The sequence below is a fragment of the Meriones unguiculatus genome, chromosome 17 (genome assembly GCF_030254825.1).
Source record: "Meriones unguiculatus strain TT.TT164.6M chromosome 17, Bangor_MerUng_6.1, whole genome shotgun sequence".
In the NCBI taxonomy this organism is placed as follows: Eukaryota; Metazoa; Chordata; class Mammalia; order Rodentia; family Muridae; genus Meriones; species Meriones unguiculatus.
This window is the reverse complement of record NC_083364.1, coordinates 48809379-48828288: the sequence shown is the minus strand read 5'-3', so window position 1 is coordinate 48828288 and position 18910 is coordinate 48809379. Positions and strand designations below refer to the sequence as shown.

Genomic DNA, 18910 nt, shown 5'->3' with positions numbered 1-18910 from the left:
ATTACCCTTTAAAAAATTAAACTTTATTATTTATTTAAAAATTACACACTGAAATTAGCAGGTCCAAAGACTAAAATTGCATTTGGAAGTCCATATGTAAATAAATGGAAGCCATCCATGAGAAGAGAAGCAGGGGCTATTGGGAAGAGAACTGCGATGGGACTAGGTGAAGCAAGGCCAGGGTAAGATGAGGTTAACCAATGGGCTATGGATGTAAACTTATCTGGATGCCAGCAGTTACTGTGGCTTCTTGGTGTGGCAGGAAAAGGGAAAAAGAAGCTATGTGTGTAGAGTGAGTAGTAGCTGCAAGAGCAGGTGATGCTGCTGGGTGATGCTGGGTGATGCTGACTTATAGTGACCTAAGTTGATGACTGGCTCAACAAGGCATTTGCAAAGAAGGAAAGACCCATGACAGAAGACTCAACAGGAGGATTGTCTGACTAAATATGGAGCTAAATAAAGGCTTTTAGACTACTGTCACACAAGCGCCTTCCAAGTTTCTCCTAGCAATTATCTAACTGTTCTTCCCCATGGCCATGTCTGTGTCAGATAGCTGAACAGTGACACTGATATTTGTTGAGCTCTCCCAGTATGTCTGGGATTATTCTAAACTATAAATATATTGCTTCATTTTAATCCCCCAAAATAGCACAAATTTGAAGCATTATAACCCCCACTTTGCAGGAAAGAATATTGAGGCACAAAGAGGTTAAATAGCAAAAACAAAACCATGTAGAAGTTTGAAAGGACAGAACAAAGCCTAGATAATCAGACTTGGAGGCCCTACTACCTCTGTCCGTACAGGCTTTGGCTCAACACATCACAGTGAATAAATCTGCGGTTATTTGAAGATGCTATTGTTGCTGTAGCATGATCACATGGAGCATCTGCATTAATCTTTCCCTTTCGTGGACCAGTGGTTCTTGAGAAATTCATTCTCCAAGAGTAAAACTCTCATTTCTTTTGTTGGTAGAGTATCAGAGGAAAGAGCTCTATTCCATTCTTTGTCCTCTTCCCACAACCATCTTAATGCAATCCTTGTTGTGGGTATGACTTTACAACGTCTATACCAAAATAACAAACAAATAAAAAAATGCTTTCTTTTGAGTCTAGAAAATTCTGGGCCAGCAAGGTGGCTCAGAGGGCAGGATAAATTTTGGGAGCCTGTTCTCTTCTTCCATGCTAGGTCTCAGGTACCAAGCTTAGGTCATATGGACTGCGTTGCATGGTGAGCACTTTTACCTGCTGGCCCATCTTGCCAGCCCCAGATGACCAACTTTTAAGATTATTAACACTTATCATGGCTACAACTATAGGAAGTATGTGGAGAACTCTGACTTGATTGCTGTAATCTTCATTGAAGTAGTCTTAAACCCCTTTAATCTAGTGGTATGATCTTTTTAACCCTTCATTTAACAGGTTAGACCAGCAACCTCCTTTGTGACAAGAGCCTTGTGATGGTTTTAGGACAGCTCCACATTTGTCTTCTTCACATTGTCCTGAAGCTCAGTTTCTTCCTCACACTGACCACTAGGACTGGTAAAGCTCATTTGAATATGTTCGTATGGCTCAGATACTCTAAAGTATCACACCTTCCCATCAGTGCCTTTCAAAGCTCTTTGTGCAGGCGAGCTGATGGAGAGTAATTTCCCATTTGTGCAGAAAATAAGGCAAATTGGTCCAAGTTCATCCAATAGGTACTCTAGTGATGGAGTTGAAGGCCAAGTGAAAACACTGTGATGTGAAAAATAGTTTATTTTTTCAGCCAATATCACAGGAATATAAGGAAAGTCTTGAGCCTGACTAACCACATTGTTCTGACTGAACTTGCAAATCACTTTCATTCTTGCACTTGGCTGATTAAATAAGCTGGACAGGGTAACACACACACAAAAAAATAATTTTCTCCATCATTCTCTGTTCAAATGAGCTCTGTTGAGTAGTTTCTTGGCCCCTGGAAAAAATTTCAGACAAATTACTTTGCTTTGGGAGGGTGATTTCTACATAATAAATGTTGTCTGGCCTTTTTCAGCTACTAGAACAGATGTATGTCAATAATTTAAAAGTCTTGTCAGAGGTAGTGTCAAACCCTGAAAAAGTTAATTCGGTACAGGATTTCTCTTTTCTCTCTACTGCAGGTGGGGGTTTGCCTCATCTGCAGAGGGCTTACATGTACTGGCTTTATGCTTTATGTCTGTGTGAGGTGAAGATGAGGAAACAGCTCTGTTACGCCCTGATCTGGCTCCAACATTCCCTCCAATCTTTATTCCTGGCTTAGACCCCTCCTTTGGGGAATATGAGTTAGCAGGAAGAGAGGAGTAAGTAGGAAGGGGCTTCCTTTAACAGTCTAGCTCTAATCTAATTTAGGCGACTCAAGATATGAAGATTAAAATGGCCAGTGTCACCTCATGGACACTTGGGCAAGAGGTATATTTCAGAACTTTGAAAAAGTTACCGAACTATGGAAGCTCTGAGCTTTCAGCCATCTTTCCTTTCTCCAACAGGCAGGTAGTCAGTAGGCCAAGAAGCAGCTAACATAATGCCATGTAGCACCAGCGTTAGCTCTTGCAGAACATATTTCCGTCTCTTCTGTTCAAGCCAGACCACATGGATGGTCTACAGAAACTACATAAAAGTAATTATAAAAATACTTTCTAATGAGAAGATTTTAAGGAGTTAAAATGAAATGGACTGGAAGGATTTTAAACCTTATCAGTCCTCATAAAGGATTCTTAACTAATATAAACAAAACAAACTGGATGAAGTGGCTCCTTGTTTTGTTTGTTTTTTTCCTGGAAACAACAATCATGATGCATATCTGAACACTTGCAAAATTTAAAAACAATAAGTCTTCATGTTGAAGAAAAAAAAAAAACCAGCCAGAAAACATAGTAATCGACTCTATCATTTGGTTTGTTACACTTTTTGCCAAAGGGTGTGCCATAATAGAAAACCAAATTATTGAAAATCAAGAGGTTTTAGTATGCTGTGAGGCAGTCTTAGCTTTGAACTAGAACAGACCAAACTGCCTCATTCTCATGCTCAGAAATGGGACCAATATGAATGATTTTTTTCTTTTTTGTTATTAATTACACTTTATTTACTTTGTATTCCACCTGTAGTTCCCTCCCTCCTCCCCTTCCAATCCTTCCTTTCCTCCTCCTCCACACATGCCCCTCCCCAAGTCCACTGGTAGGAGAGGTCTTCTTTTCCTTCCTTCTTATCCTAGTCTGTTAGGTCTCATCAGGAGTGGCTGCATTGTCTTCTTCTGTGGCCTGGTAAGGCTGCTCCCCCCTCAGGGCGAGGTGATCAAATAGCAGGCCAATCAGTTCATGTCAGAGATAGTCCCTGTTCCCATTACTATGGAACCCACTAGGAGACTGAACTGTCATGGGCTACATCTCTGCAGGGGTTCTGGGTTATCTACTTAGTTAAAGTATCAGTCTCAGGGAAGACCACTGTACTCAGATTTTGCTCCCTTTGTGGGGCTTCTGTCCTCTCCAGATCTTACTATTTCCCACTTCTTTCATAAGATTCCCTGCAATCTGCCCAAAGGTTGGCCGTAAGTCTCAGCATCTGCTTTGATAGTTTTCAGGGCAGAGCCTTTCAGAGGCCCTCTGTGGCAGGCTCCTAACTTGTTCCCTGTTTTCTCCTTCTGATGTCCATCCTCTTTGCCTTTCTTGTTTTAAGAAATGTAAAGAAAATTCTTTTTTAAATTCTCACTGAATATCAAGTGATAGTCCAACATGATTGCTTTTTAAAAACATAACATTTTTTTATTTTATAAAAGCTTTATTTTTTAAATTTTTTATTAATTACACTTTATTCATTTTGTATCTCCCCATAGGCCCCCCTCCTCCCCTCCCAATCCCACCCTCTTTCCTCTTTCTGCATGCATGCCCCTCCCCAAGTCCACTGAATAGTAAGAGCTAGAGAAGACAGGGTCTCCACAAAGAGAGAAACAGAACAAGAAAATTTAAACACAAGGAACTTCCCAGAGACTCATACTCCAACCAAGGACTATTCATGGAGATAACTTAGAACCCCTGCACAGATGTAACCCATGGCAGTTCAGTGTCCAAGTGGGTTACATAGTAATGGGAAGAGGGACTGCCTCTGACATAATCTGACTGGCCTGATCTTTGATCACCTCCCCCTGGGGGGGAGCAGCCTTACCAGGCCACAGTAGAGGACAATGCAGCCACTTTTGATGTGAACTGATAGACTAAGATCAGAAAACATAACATTTTAAAATTTTGATAATTACATACACACATACATGTATACATACAATGAATTCTTACCATATTCACTCCTTACTCCTCCTCAGAACTACTCTTTAACAGTCAATCCTTCCTTGTGTCCTTTTTTTTTTTTTCATATTATCCAACTGATTCCAGTTTCTGTACTCAAAGGTGTCTAGCCATCCATTGGAACCCGATCAACATACCCAGGGCCACACATTTAAAGAAAACTGACTTTCCATTCTCAATGAGCCATCAGTTGCCTACCACAGCCCTTTATACCTCCACGCATGGATGCTGACTGCCCTGATCCTGTGCAGGCAACCATAGCTGCTGTGAGTTCATGAACACAGCAGTGTGTTACCAGACACCATCTTATACAGTCACAAAATCTCCAGGGAGAGAGTGTTGATAGCAACAGTAGCCTGAGTTTGAGCCTTGCTCTCCTGTCGCTCTTGACATTGGGATGTGCCTTGTGATGGTCTCAGAACCAGATCTGCTCCACACACAGGAAAAACAAAATTCTCCTGAGGAGTTACAAACATCCAGCCCAGGCACAGGCAGGTGCCACACACTTACAGTGTGCAGACAAGTATCCACCTGTCCTTGCCTGGCCCACTTCTCCTATGACATTCCTGGTCTGAGAACACAGAGGTTCACACATTGTCGTATTTAGATTCTTCCTTTAATTACCTATCTCTGTTGTGTCTGTTCCAGTTACTCATGTCTCCTCCAATAACATAGGCTGCAGAGGAGCAATACTCCAAACTTCAATTTCAGTGCCTGAAGGATACAAGTTCTCTAATATTTACGGGGTGCTTACAGGGGGTTGATTTTGCCCGTTAAGAAGTAGTCCAAGGATGTGAACAGACCTCAATCCCAGCCATGGTGTAAAGCAGGCAGGAAGAACAGGGAAAAGAATTTATTTAAAAACCAGCTATTTTCCCAAATGGGTTCAACTCTACTTCTTTGATTAATAATGGCTTATAGTAAGTGAACCATTCTTTCAATAACCCATGCAAAATTGTACAGGCCAAGAATGAAAACAAAAATCCAGCAGAAGACCACTAAACCTGAAACCACTTTGTAGTCCCTGGAGATAGGGCCCAGGTTTCACTGACCCTTTTGTTTCCTGGGATTCACATGTCCTAAGACCTTAAGAAATGCCATAGTTCTGCCTGCCAAAGGATGTTTCAGTGGCCCAGATTCTGAATGAGTTCAGAAACATTAGCCTAAATCAGTACACATCACTGACCTGAGGTCCTCCCCACCCTCAGGTCTTTTTTTTTAATTTTTTTCTGATGTTGCTGCCTTTTCAAACTTCCAAGTAGTATGAAGCATCTCCTAAGAGATTCCCTATAGCTGACAGTTTTTATGCAGTGATGCATAACACTACATCTTTTTGGACTCCACTAGCAGGCCACACTGCAGAACCACTTACTGTAGACATCTCTAAACGTGAGCCACTGCTAGGTGTACAGACCATTCACTGACTTAGTTACCATACACGCCTTTTTCAAAGATTTCAGTATTCATGTTCTCTAGGAAGTTTTCTAGAACTTGAGAGATGGCTCAGAGGTTAAAAGAATTTTTCTAAAATTGAGGCACTCAGGAAGCTGGGACATTGTTCTGTACTCTCACCAGCATGAGCAAACACAATATACTAGTGTCATACTGCAATGATGCTGGTAACGACACTGCACCAGCTACATAGCATTCATCTTTTGAGAACTTGGAAAGTCTTTCCAGTTCTCATACAAAGAATAACTCTCATAAAAGTGACTTAGTTTTTCTTAAAATACACATCAATTAAGTGATATGCATTGTTTCTTTTCTAACATTTGCCCTAGAAAATTCATGCCATATCTATCAACTAAGAGAACAAAACACCAAGTAATGTATAATGTGCCCTATCCCTATTCTGGTTTCAATAAAACTCCACTCTTTCTGTGTTCTCTTTCCTTATTTTCTCTTTTAGTCATTGTTTTATTTCTTTTGCTGCATATTGATGTAAACCTCCTTAGGTATGTTTGGGAACAAAGGTGAAATACACACAATAAAAAAAATCTTAAAAATTAGTTTCTCAAGGAGATGCAGACATGGTTTTAATGGAGTGTGCCTGGATATATTTCTTCCTTCATCTGTCTTGCCTCCTCTCTAGAGAAGCATTCACTTTTTAAGTGAATATGAAGCACACTTTCATTTGTGACAGGGGAAACAAAGAAAGAGAAAGGGTATGTTGTAAAGATGAAGATGGCTTTGTAATCTGAAAAAGTAAAAAAAATATGAAACCATACTTAACATGTGAAAATATATTTCTAATGAAAATCCATTGTAAGCTAAGAATTGAAAGAAATATGAAATCATGGTTAGTATGTAGAAACATTATATGCTTATGAAAATTTATTATAAGAATTGAAAAAATATGAAACCATAGTTAGCATGTATAAATATTTTATTCTTATGAAAATTAACTGTAAGGTAAATTTTATGAAGACAGACATCTTTATTTCATTTATTGCTACAACCCTAGCACCTAGAATCATGTTTGGTACAAAGTAGCTATTGAATCAATACATGTTTCGTAGAATGAATACAACAGATTTGAATCTAGGAGAACTGTGTTAGAAGCAAAGTAATGATATGAATATTTGTTATGTAACCATAAGCATATGCTTCTGTTTTCAATTTTTCCCATATATATGAGACCACTAGACTATGTGTCTACTTGGATTCTTCCAAACTTATTAAGTTTAGTGTCATCATTAAACATGTGACCATAAATACTTATAGAAACATTTAATTCTTTAAAAAAGCAGGATATCCAGCTATATCTTCTGTGATCACTGTAGATGGGAATGTGTCGACACCAGACACAACTCCTCAAAGTGAGTATAGTAAGGCATTCCTCTTATACTTCATGTTCAACAAACTCACCCTTCTTACTACTATATCTAAAGTTTTGAGGTTTGGTAAAACACTGTGTTTTTCAGTTGATTCTGATTTTTAGCTTTGAGTTCCCCTGTAGTGATATATATGGATATGATGATCATTGCAGTCTTAATAGCAAAGGTTAATAGCATGCATTATACTATACTTTTTGTTTCTCAAGATCTTAAGGTAATATTAAAGTAACCTCATTTTAAGGATATCAAAAGTAAATGCATCAGTAACAAGTTAGCATGAGAAATGAAACACAGACCATCAACCTCAGAACAGCTAGCTCTGGGTAGAGGAGGACATTTTCCATGTCCCCAAAGTCACACAGATTAAAAACACTACAGGAAAGCACATTTAAACTACAGCTTTCTAAGAAAAAAAAAAGTTGGATTCTGAAAACAATTTTGTCTTTCAGCCAGTAATTCCAGCATGACAACTAAAGGTTTCAACTACTCACAGATTTCCAGTGGAACAGATGCCAAAAGATGTTGAGTATATCATTGGGTTCCTCTGTATCCTCCATTCATTCACCCAGCATATGTATTGAGCAGCCACTGTGTCCTGTGCTCATAATCATACTCTTGAACATTTATAAAGCATCTACCATATTTAAAGTACTGCTGTAGATGATTAGAATACAGACATGGACAAAGCAGATTTAAGTTCCAAATTCTCTGTGAGGAGAGACAGATTCATGGTAGCTGATGATACCAAGAAGAAAACTCCATACACAAACATAGGAGAGTCAAGAATGGGCAGCAAGTGCTGCCATGGTACTTGGGAACTTGTCTTAAAAGTGAGGAGTGTAAGGTAGGTGTGATGTTACACACCTTTAATGCCAGCATTTGGGGGAGTGGAAGATGAAGGGTCAGGGGTTCAAGAACTAGCCAGCAGCTAGTTCAAGGTCATGTTCTGCTACAAGGGTAGTTCTTAGGCCTCGAGGTACTGCCTCCTGGAAGGAAAGGGAGGGAGAAAAAGGAATAAAGAGGGAAGATGATAGATTAAAAAAATGAAAATGACAGCGCACTGTAGAAAATGTAAACTACTCAGGATATGTGTATCAGTAATAAAAATGAAAGAGAATGAACTCCCTTGCCTAGCTGAGGAGCTATTGACAGATAATGGCTGCTGAGGGAGAGAGACTTGGTTTTCTTTTAGGGGGTGGCCCCTGATAGGTTGGCCATATTTCCACAGTGTGGTTCTACATTCATATATGAGAAGCGATAATTAGACTCAATGACTTACCAGGAAAGAGAGAGAGGAAAAAGGAAGGAAGAAGATAGATGATAGATAGATAGATAGATAGATAGATAGATAGATAGATAGATAGATAAACAGATAGAATATGAACGAAAGAGGATGTAGGAGAGAATCCAGGAAAACTTGAATGAGGAAACGGGGAAGAAAATATAAACAAAGTATGCTGATTACATGCATGAAATACTCAAAGAATAAATTTCAACATTATATTTCTTTTTAAATAGAAGAGATTGTCCAAGGCAAAGTAAAAGCACCATTATAACTTGAAATGTCACCAACTGCAGGGGCCATCTTGGTAGATATTAACAGCCTGAAGAGGATACATACTGCATCTTAGTGGCAGAAGACAAAAAGGTGCATAGGGAAGTGACATGGAAAGCAGAACAAAAAGAAGTGAGGATATTGCTAGCCTCAGTTACTAAAATGAATGGCTTTTGCTGGCTTCTCTAGTACGAAGAGCATGCTCTTTGAAAAGCAGTAGGCTGTACATCTAAATCCTTAAAAATCATCTGTGTTTGCTGACTCAGTCACTGTGCCACTCAAAGTGTGTCCTCAGAAAATCTGAGAGAAAAAAGAACTCATACAGTATAACCCTTCATAATATTATTTATTTCTTTTATCTCTTTGATAGACCTCAGGCCTAGAATTGGATTAATCATAATCTTTTTCCAAATTTTTCTTCTTCTCAATTTATTTGTTATATATCCTGATTGAAGCTTCCTCCCTCAACTTCCCCAGTTTCAACCTCTTCTGCTCATCCCATTCCCTTAGTCCACTGAAAGGGGGTGTTCTCCACTATTGCCATCTGCCCATAGCTTCTTAAATCTCATCAGGACTGCTTAAATCATCTTCCTCTGTGGCCTGGCAAGGCTGTATCATCAGGGGTGAGTGATTAGAGAGAAGTCAACTGAGTTCATGATAGAGGCATCCCCTGATCCCCTCCCTGAGAGATTCACATGGAGGCTGAGCTGCCAATTGGCCACATCTGAGCAGGGGGTCCTCTCCATGCATGGTCCTCCATTGGTGCATCAGTCTCTACAGGACTCCCTGGGCTCAGAACTTTTGGTTTTGCTGGTCTCCTTGTGGGGCTGCTGTTCCCTCCAAGTCCCTCTAATCCCACTCCTCTCTTCCTCCATAAGACTCCCTGTGCTCTGTCCAAAGTTTGTTCCTGTGTCTCAGCATCTGCTTCGATCACTCATTGGGTGAATCCTTTCAGAGGACCCTCTGTACTAGACTCCCATCCTATTTCTTCTCTTCCACCACTTCTGGTGTCTATCCTGTTTGCCATTCTGAATGAGATTTAAGCATCCTCCCTAGAGTTTTCCTTAGTGTTTAGCTTCTTTAGGTCTATAGATGACTGTCCTATATTATACTGCTAATATCCACTTATTACTGAATGTATAGCATGCCTGTCTTTCTGTTTTTGGGTTACCTCATTCAGGATGATCTCTTCTAGTTCCATCCATTTGCCTGCAAATTTTGTTTTTAATAGCTGAGTAGTATTCCATTGTGTAGATGTACCACAATTTCTGTATTCATTCTTCTGTTGAAGGACATTTAGGTTGTTTCCAGATTCTGGCTATTAAAAATAAAGCTGCTATGAACATAGTTAATCAAATGTCCTTATTGATTGGTGGGGCATCTTTTGAGTACATGCCTGAGAGTGGTTTAGCTGGATCTTGAGGTAGTGCTATTCCCAATTTTCTGCAAAAGCACCAGATTGATTTCCATAGTGGTTGTACAAGTTTGCACTCCAACCAGCAATGGAGGAGGGTTCCCCTTTCTCCACATCCTCTCCAGCATGTGTTGTCACTTGAGTTTTTGATTAGTTTCTGATAGGTGTAAGATGGAATCTCAGAGTTGTTTTGATTTACATTTCCCTGATGACTAAGGATATGGAGCATTTCTTTCCGTCTTTCTTTGCCATTCTATATTCCTCTATTGAGGATTCTTTGCTTAGCTCTGTACCCCATTTTTAATTGGATTATTTGGTTTGTTGGTGTCTAATTTCTTGAGTTCTTTATATATTCGGGATATTAGTCCTCTATCAGATGTAGAGTTGGTGAAGATCTTTTCCCAGTCTGTAGGCTGTCATTTTGTTCTGCTGTCAGTGTCCTCTGCTTTACAGAAGCTTTTCTGTTTCATGAAGTCCCATTTATTTATTGTAGATCTTAGAGCCTGAGCTGTTGGTATTCTGTAAGGAAGTTGTCTCCTGTGTCAATGAGTTCAAGGCTCTTCCCCACTTTTTCTCCCAACAGATTTAGTTTGTCTGGGTTTATGTTGAGGTCTTTGATCCACTTGGACTTTAATTTTGTGCAGGGTGATAGATATGGATTTATTTGCATTTTCAAAATGTGGACTTCCAGTTAGACCTAATCATAATCTTTAATTCATCACAAACTTACATCATTAGCCAATGGAACACCCTCCATAATTTAACATATTTCTTTTATTAGATACACTAAAAATTGATAGGTGTGTTTAAACTCAGTGCCCTAAAGCAAGGGATGAAAATGCCATGCTCAGAGGCATGAATGTTGAAGGAGATGCACAGACATCTTGAGTTTAAATACATGCCAGAGGTAGCATGGCAGATGGTGGTGGAAAGAAGGAACTCTTCATCAAACTTACTTTAAATATTGGTTATTTGTAAGAAAAAGAAGGCATTCCAAGGCACTTTTACCCTGTACATTATACGGAAGCAAATTGCATATAATTTAAGATAAGTTTTAAGTTTATAAACTTTATTATAAAAAAAAACTTAGAAAATAATGTCACACACAAAAAACAACCAGATAAAAGTTTATGCAATTCAGTGAACTTCTTTACAGTAAGAATAAGAACAGTAGAAGATTTGGTTGTCAATAAAATTATGATATTTCTCTTGGCTATAAAAGGATTGATAATTTACAGTCAAATTAAGAAACCTGGTTCAACAGCTCAGGTTCTATAATCAACAATTAATAAATGGGATCTTATGACACTGAAAAGCTTCTGTAAAGCAAAGGACACTGTCAGCAGAACAAAATGACAGCATTCAGACTGGGAAAAGCTCTTCACCAACCTTGCATCTCATAGAGGGCTAATATCAAAAATATATAAAGAACTCAAGAAATTAAACACCAACAAACCAAATAATCCAATTAAAAATGGGATGAGGCATTAAACAGAGAATTCTCAACAGAAGAATATCGAATGGCTAAGAGGCACTTAAAGAAATGCTCAATGCCTTAGTCATCAGAAAAATGCAGATCAAAGTGAATCTGAGATTCCATCTTACACCTATCAGAATGGCTAAGATCAAAAACTCAAGTGATAGCACATGCTTGCAAGCTTTTGGAGAAAGGGAAACACTCCTTCATTACTGATGGGAGTGCAAATTTTTACAAACACTTTGGAACTCAATCTGACATTTTCTCAGGAAATTGGGACTAGTCTACCCCAAGACCCAGATATACCACTCCTGGGCATATACCCAAAGATCCTCCACCATCAACAAGGACATTTGTTCATCTATGGTTCACAGCAGCTTTATTCGTAATAGCCAGAAACTGGAAACAACATAGATGTCCCTCAGTCAAAGAATGGGTAAAGAAACAGTGGTACATTTACACAATGGAATACTATTCAGCTATTATAAACAAGAATACCATGCAATTGGCAGCAAATGGATAGATCTGGAAAAGATAATCCTGAGTGAGGTATCCCAGAAACAGAAAGACACACAAGGTATATACTCACTTAGAAGTGGATATTAGACATATAGTATAAGATAAACATACTAAAATCTGTACACCTAAAGAAGCTAAGCAAGAAGGAGGACCCTGGGTAAGATGCTCAATCCTCATTCAGAAAGGCAAAAGGGATGGACATCGGAAGAGGGAGAAAACAGGGAACAGGACAGGAGCCTAAAACAGAGGGCCCCTGAAAGACTCTACCCTGCAGGGTGTCAAAGCAGATGAGGAATAATAAACAAATTTAAGAGACCAGCAAAAGTGAAACAGTTTTTAGTATGAGTTCCAGCATAGAGAAGAGGCAACAATGGCTGAAATGCTGATTTGGCATGGGACAGAAAGTGGTTTTAAAGTTCCTGATCCCAAGAAATTGCTGCCCTCCTTTCCTCCTGGGCTGGTGGTACTCAAGAGAGTTACAATCTCCACACTCCTATTGGTTCAAGATACAAATTCCCCATCCTATTGTTTCAGAAGCCTTGTCTAATAAGCATCCCAAGGCCGAAGACTGAACCCCTTTGTGATTGCAGATGCCATGCAGTCATCAAGCAGACTGACTTCAGCTTTCTAGTTCTCAGGGTTCTGACAGGATCCAGGGTCAGCCTCAGCTAGGGTAGGAGGGAAGTCTAATGCTTTCTGCTTATCTGTGACTCTTTGATGAGTTCTAAGCATATCTTGTACTGAAAATTAACTACAGTGATTTATTTTTTTTTTACATTTCTTTGGCTTCTGCACACATATATATGGGTGCATGTACCTGCACACACACGCATACACAAGAACCCACATGCATGTACATCAAAAACACACACAGAGAAAAATGAGAGTGTATAAAGAATGCTTACAACTCAAAACAACAAAACAAAAGACAATAGAAGAAAGCACATGAGAGATGCTTATAATAGAAAATGGAGATGACACCTCAACTCAAACATAAAACACACCTGTTTCGAAACATCTAAAGAGTTGTTTGATACTAAAATCTATACTCCTACAGAAGCTAAACAACAAGCAGGACCCTAGGGAAGATGCTTAATCAGCATTAAGAAGGGCAAACAGTATAGACTTTGAAAGTAGGAGAAAACAGGGAACAGGACAGGAGCCTTCCACAGAGGGGCTCTGAAAGACTCTACACAGTAGGGTATCTAAGCAGATGCTGAGACTCATAGCTAAACTTCGGGCAGAGTGCAGGGAATCTTATGGAAGAGGGGGGGAGAAAGAAAGATCTGGAGGGAACAGGAGCTCCACAAGGAGACCAACAGAGCCAAAAAATCTGAGTCCAGGGGCCCTACACAGACTGATGTTCCAACCAAGAACTACCCATAGAAAGGACCTAGATCCCTTCTCAGATATAGAGTATAGGCAGCTCAGCCTCCATGTGAGTTTCCTAGTAAAGAGAACATAGGTTATCTCTAACATAGACTCAGTAGCCAGCTCTTTGACTACCTCCCCCTTGGTCGGTGTAGCCTTGCCAGTCCACAGAGGAAGAAGATGCAGTCAGTCCTGATGAGACCTGATAGGCTAGGGTCAGAAAGAAAGGGAGGAGGTCCTCCTCTATCAGTGGATTAGGGGAGGGACATAAGGGAAGAAAAGGAAAGGAGGGTGAGACTGGGAGGAGATGAGGAAAGGGATTACAGCCAGAACACAAAGTGAATAACTTATAATAAATAATAAATCAATTAAAAAAAGAAAAAAAGTTGTTTGGCCTCTCTGGAAATAAAAAACGTGAATAAGGACTTAAATCAAAGTAAATTTTTCTACACTGGCATTGCCAAGTTCTATACTGTAATTATAACTTTTGTACAGGTTGTGAGAGCATGTTGTTACACCCACTTCCCAGAGCTCAGATGATGTTCGAAAGCTGAACAGGAGCCAACCCTACTCAGCCATCTGATTCCTAGTCATAGCTGTCTCCCAAAATTTACTATATACAGGAGAAATGATCACAAATGCTGGCAGAAAACTGCATTTATACAGCAAAAAAAAAAAAAATGATCTTAATGGCCATAGTCAATAGAACTAATAAATTGGTGTATTCTCAAATAAAATGTTATAAAGGAACAAAAGATGACTGGATAGCAGCCATGTGTAGCATAAATAAATCTTCATCAGCCTGTGTTCAGTCCAAAAATAGGGCCAGGGGACCGCATCTCTTTTGATTTTTCAAAATAAAGTATGTAGCCAGGTGTGGTGGCATATACCTGTAATCCCAGCACTCTGGAGACCAGGGGATTTAGGCATAATTTTGAGGCCAGCATGGTTTTCATGGTGAGTCCCAAGTCAACATGAACAAGATTCTACCTCAAAAAATTAATTATGAAGTGTATAATCTAGTAATGGATTAGTCACAATATGTGAAAAATTATAGACTATGCAAATTATTCAGAACAGTATTGATAAAAATAATAAGGGACAGGACAAGTATAGTGTTAATTATAACATTCCAAAATCTATGTCAATGGGTAAAAGTGAGAGATTAGTAAGGGAAGATAATAATAATATGAGAATGTTGAATAAGATGGAATATTAGGAAGGCATCCAAAATGGTACCCACAATGTACTAAAATACTCAGTGTGTCTTATATGCAAAGACCCAGTTAGACAGGCTTTACCAAATGAATATAAATTACCAATGAAAACATTAGTGATGCAGAGAAAGAATGTCTACCCTCGACACTTCACACTTAAGAAATCTGGTGAAATATAAGGTGGGGTTGTTTGTGATGAGGTGCTAAGCTCTTCCCTGCCTTAGTGTCTTACCATCCTTTGCTTATTAGACTGACCTGTGAGCAAAGGCCAGGAACCTTTATGTTTACCTGTGTCGTCAGTCCCTAAAGTAACATCTGGAGAGGTTATGAAATACCAGGGACATTCAGATAAAGAAAGGAACACTTGTTGTTTATAGGACAGAAATTTTGTAGCAGTGGCGATAAAAGTTTACTGAGGATGTTATTAGAAAAAGATGAATTCCAAGACAAACTTACATTGTGCATATGAGGTATTTTATATTTTAATTCTCACCATAATATTTTTCAATGTGTGATCTTTTTATTGTTTATATTAAGTTTTTCTTTTTAAATATTATTTTATTACAATTTATTCACTTTGTATCCCAGCTGTAGCTCTCAGTCTCACCCCCTCCCTATCCTGCCCTCCTTCCCTCCCTCATCTCCTCCCCTGCCCCTCCCCCAGTGCATTGATAGGAGAGGTCTTCCTCCTCTTCCTTCTTATCCTAGTCCATCAGGTCTCATCAGGCCTGTCTGCATTGTCTTCCTCTGTGGCCTGGTAAGGCTGCCCATGTCAGGGCGAGGTGATCAAAGAGCCGGCCACTGAGTTCGTGTGAGAGGCAGCCCCTGTTTCTTTTACTAGGGTGCCCATTTGGACACTGAGCTGCCGTGGGTCACATCTGTACAGGGGTTCTAGGTTATGTCCATGAATGGTCCTTGGTTGGAGTATCAGTCTCAGAAAAGACCCATGGGCCCAGAATTTTTGGTTCTGTGTGGAACTTCAGACCCTTCCAAGTCTTTCTACCTCTCCCTTCTATCATAAGATTCCCTGCACTCAGCCCAAAGTTTGGCTATGAGTCTTAGCTTTCTTAAGTTATACAAGGATGTAGCATGTGCAAGAACATGGACCTAAACTTTGGACCTCTTGCTCATTGTCCTAAAATCTACTACCTAAAATCTACAGCAATGACAGGTACACAATCTGTGCTCATCAGAGGACAAATGAGTGAAAAGATGATTGCATATAGAAAAAAAAAGAAAAAAGGAAGATGACTCGGGCAGACAGACAGATAGACACAGTAAAATGGAATGATTTACTTAAATGGCAAGTTTGTACTTTATTTTTGAGGCAGTGTTTAATGGAGCCCATGTTGGCCTCAAACTCACTATACAGCTGAGGATGACTCGACTTGAACTTCAGATTCTCCTACCTCTACTTCCTGGATGCTGAAATTACAAGCACTTACAACTATACCTAGTTATATATGTGGTGGTACCTGGGATCAAAGCCAGGACTACATGCATGTTACAAGCACTCTACCAAAAGGAGCTATAGCCTCATTCTATAGTCATATTTATTTACATTGCTATTATATTGCACTGTGCTAGTGTGGAGACACAGACAAGAGAAAAGGGAGAAGAGGAGGAAAGAAGGAAGGAAAAAGAAAAAATGGAAAATTTTTGCCATCCTGTACACCAGCATGAAGTAGTGCAGGGAGGTTATCCAAGGCAGTTTCTAGCTCAGAAACTAGGAAGCAAAGATCCCATGCTGCCTCATCTTGCTTTATAGTCTATGTACTGTCTTCTTAGTCTTTTTAATATAGTTCATAATGAAATAAACTACTATGATCTTACACGTTTTCTGTTCTTTACCACTCGAAATCTTCATTCATCCATGGACGCCTTGTTAGTGTTCTTATTCTAAAATGGCCTTGGAAACAATAAGGTCTAGGAAGGGGCTCCAACATCCATCCAACAAAGAATGTTTCACTGGCAGTTCAAGACTCACATTCCCAATACATCGAGAGTAAGATGCAATTATTTTTTCCTCCATAAGTTTAAAAGAAAGGAAAAAATTCCCTGCAGTGGGTTGCTCTATTTATAATCATTCACAGAAACCCATTAGAATCCAACAAGCTGAAATTGATTACTCGCTCTTCAACTGTTTTGAAACACATTGCTGTCAGTTGATCAGGCTGTAATGTGACATGCGATATTGGATGATGCATTTGGCAAGGTTCAGGACACACATTGGTAACGGGATTTTTTCTTCTTCTCTCAATATGCTTATTTCAACAGATTTATAGAATACTTACAGCAGAAAAAGAATGATAATAAATAAAGTTCTGTGTTTCTAAGTCCTTTGCTGCTTGTGAACATGGTCTTGGGAGAATCATCTTATGGGCCTCATACACATTTAAATAATGCTATAATTTTGATTGCATTCTATTTATCTGCATTTATAAGAATATTTTGATGTAGTCTTTTCCAGTCATTTTATTTACTAACTTAAAGAGATCTAGGCTAGGATTAAAAACAAAAAACAAAAAACAAAAAACAAAAAACAAAAAACAGTGGCATCTAATCCTGCTTCAGCTTCCAAATTTCCCAAGATCTGGAATTGAAATGCCTATTTTGCTTTAAGCAGCTATGGAATGGGAGTGTTCTACCGAGCTATCCCCATACCCCAGTGGGTGAGGCTAATGAGATCTTGGGACACATTTTTACCCCAATGCTCAGCTGATCAGCCCATGGAGTGGAAAATGGAATCTTATTAGTTTCTTTCCAGACTTTCCTTTCCTAAGCTAGTGAAGCTTAAAGCTTTATTGAGGCCAGAAAGTCTGAGGCAGTCAATCAAAAAAGCATTGTGAGTCTCCTTGAGGCCTGAATCTTCTGACTCACCCAGTACCAAAGTCAGCAAGCTCAGGCTCAGCAATTAACATACACACATGTGTGCACATACAGACACATACACCACATACACACAATCACATTTTAGACACATGAACACAGAGACACATGCAAGCACACATACATATACACACAAACACACAAGTGCATATACATATGCACACATACATGCACACATACAGACATGTCTATACACATGCACATTTTCATGTCCTGGGCCTCAAAATTACCATTACTGACTTCAAAAGAAGATTGTATTGTGGCTTTTGTTTGTTATTTTTGAGGCACAGTATCTAGTGGGTTCATACCAGGAGTTCGTTGGTCTTGAAGATCTCTGTGAACTTGCTGGTTTTCTTCTCCACATTCTCTTTCTCCTGTTTCTGTAGCCTCAAAAGCTGATTCTTCTTTCAGTAGGGGACCTTGGCCTTTTCCTCTAAGTTCTCCTCCAGAATGGCTGTCACTACCTAGCACTTCCACTGGACCTCATGAGCCAGCCGCCCCAGGTGAGCAAAATTTCTCACAGGTTTTAGTGGCACAACCTTGTGGGCAGCAATACCCACCATCTTCTTTTTCTTGTAAGGCAGGGGGATCCCATCCAACACTCTGAGGTGTTCCAAAGCAGTGTGACCTCACTTCATCTTGTGGGACAGCATGCTTCACACAGTGTGCCAAAAAATGGGACTGGTGGCTTGCAGATCAGAAGGGACCTGGAGAAGGATTGGTGTTCATCAGCTTTTGGGACAAAGCAAGGTACTTTAACTTGTTTCTGTAGAAATTCCCGGAAATGTAAATGGCCTCAAAGCATGAAGCCACCAGCTTCTTTGGCCCAGTAGTCTTTGCTTGGCCACAATGGCCACCAGGCTGTCTAGAAGATTGCTTTGGCCATCCAGCACTAGAACCTGCCTGTCCACCATCTTTGACACATGCCTGAAATGTTATTGTGTTCTTAGACCATAAATTATTTAATTTTGAAATGTTATTTACTTTATTCAGTTTGACAAATGTATTTCTTACTGAGTCCCTGGTCCTGGCTAGAATTCTTTTAGACTCTTGGTATTTGTAAAGCTTACAAATTGCACAGCAGTCCTTTTATGTTCCTCAGGTAGGGAGGAGGCAAGGAGACTAGAGTTGTGTCACACTCATAATCACAGCACTAAGGAGGTAGATCGGGAGCATTGCAAGTTTCCAACTGACCCTGACCCATGTAGTAAGAGCCTCTTTCAGAAATGAAGGGGAAGAGGCAGTGAGTGAGAAACTGAGTGTCAATGATAACAGTACCACCCCATGCCAGAAACTCAGGCAGTGCCACAATGGCTCC

At 39.6% G+C, this 18910-nt stretch overlaps 1 pseudogene; it reads right to left on the bottom strand.

The window, feature by feature from the left end:
• Window positions 1-17894: 17894 nt before the first annotated feature.
• Window positions 17895-18506, bottom strand: LOC110558353 (large ribosomal subunit protein uL13-like; annotated as a pseudogene).
• Window positions 18507-18910: the final 404 nt, after the last annotated feature.